Here is a 2,157-nt window from a genome sequence, read left to right as displayed (position 1 = left end):
TTTGGAATAGTTTTTATGACCGAAATTAGGGCTAAAATGCTTTTAAAGTTTCGTCCACCGAATCAGAGCTGCGGTGGTCAAATTCAATGACTTCCGAATGTAAATTTTGAGTGACAGTTTCCATTACCAAATCACAGAAAATATATTATTTAAGAATGCATTTATTTGTATTTACTTAATTAACTGTAAAATTATTGCGCCGCTATGGAAAGCCCCATTAGTTTTTAGCCCCAGAGTGATTTGCTTAATTTTAGAAATTTTCAAGGCGCGCTGGTTTAAACTTGAGAATAAATGTAATTTTTATTTGTTTCACTGCTTTTTATTCGTTTCAGATTTTTTTCGTACAATCGACAACTTTTAGACAGAGAAATGTGGCTGATGAAAGCCGCTACCAAAAAAAAAATTGAATAACTTTTTTTCTTTTTTAGTTATCTGTTCCATTTTTGTTTTAATTTGCAGATTGATCTTTAAAATTTATTAAAATGGATAACTGGGACACGCAAACAAGAATTTGCATAGTCCGCCGCTATCACGCACTGGAGTCCGTAGTTTTGGTGCAGAGAGAGTACAGGTGGATGTTTGGCGGCGATCCCCCGAGCAGATGGACCATAATGAGACTGGTGAATAATTTTGCTGAGCAAGGAACAGTCGCAAGGAGGCCTTATCATCGAAACCCACCAGCTCGGACGGAGGAAACGATCGCTGCTGTAGCTGCAGCTATACAAAGCAATCCAAGGGTTTCAACAAGAAGCTTATCTGCTCAACTTGGTGTCAGCCGACAGTCTTTGCAAACAATAATGCACAAAGATTTAGACTTATTTCCCTACAAAATTCAAATGGTTAACAAACTGAATGCAGCAGACTTGCCGATTCGCTTGGAATTTTGCCAGAAGATCCTGCAAATGGTGGAAGAAGACCAAAACATGTTAAACTGCCTTTTCATGTCTGATGAGGCCCATTTCGATTTAAACGGCAATGTGAACAAACAAAATTGTCGAATATGGAGTACTTCTAACCCACAGATACTCCACGAGACGGAATTGCATCCTCTTCGCGTGACAGTTTGGTGTGCGGTTTCTTCACGCTGTATTGTCGGAAAATGGTCACACCGTTACGGTTACTGGAGACCGTTATTTGAAAATGCTGAAAGAATTTTTCTATCCAGAACTACGCCGAAAGAGAATTCCTTTCAACTCTGTGTGGTTTCAACAAGATGGGGCAACGTCTCACACAGCCCAGACAGAGTTGCGACGAAAATTTCCCAATAAACTGATTTCAAGAAACTCCGAATTTCGTTGGCCCCCCAGGTCGCCTGACCTTACTGCACCTGACTTTTTCTTGTGGGGTTTATGTAAACAAGAAGTTTATAAAACAAAGCCAACAAATTTGGATGAACTAAAACAATCCATTCGGGCAACAATTGCGGCTATTCCTGTCGCAACTCTCAAAGCAGCAATGAACAACTTTTTACTAAGATGCCGCACTTGTGTCAACGAGCATGGGGGGCATTTAAATTCAATTATTTTTAAAACTAGTTAAGCTACATTTAATAAAATTTAATGACCTTCAACTTGAAAAAAAAATAAATGAATTCCATACACTAAAAAAAAAGTTATTTGAGTTTCTTAATGTAGCAAAATTCATCAGCCACCCTGTATAAAAACAAAGTAACGCTACGACAAGTGCCGCTGCACAGTGCGATCGATTCCCGAAAAGCTGGCCAAAACTCAAAAAATTAAGTAATTGATTCAAAATTTCTTACTCGGGGGTTGTCGGGGTCGCTGATTACGAATTTGATCTTAAAATTTTGAAAATCCACCCCCTTCCACCCCTATTGGCCACCCCCTCACGTGAAATAGCGTATATTCAAGAACATAATCAAGATGCATGTAAATTTATATGTTTTCGGGGTCGCAAGGTAGCAAGTGGTAACAGCTGAATCTGGTTTTATTCAGTAACCATTACTTTGTTGAGTAACTTTTAATAGGTTTCAAAGCAGCATATGACGGCGTTGTATTACTATACAGTTTGAAAACTCAAATTTTATAAAAAAAATTGCAAAAAATGTATCTACGTATTGCTGCAGCTAAAAATTTTGTGTCGAGGTATTGATATGTACTAAAGATTTCTCGTATTTTACTAACCTTCCGAAGATGA

Source organism: Anastrepha obliqua, chromosome 5 (genome assembly GCF_027943255.1).
Source record: "Anastrepha obliqua isolate idAnaObli1 chromosome 5, idAnaObli1_1.0, whole genome shotgun sequence".
Classification (NCBI taxonomy): Eukaryota; Metazoa; Arthropoda; class Insecta; order Diptera; family Tephritidae; genus Anastrepha; species Anastrepha obliqua.
This window is presented reverse-complemented; position numbering follows the sequence as displayed.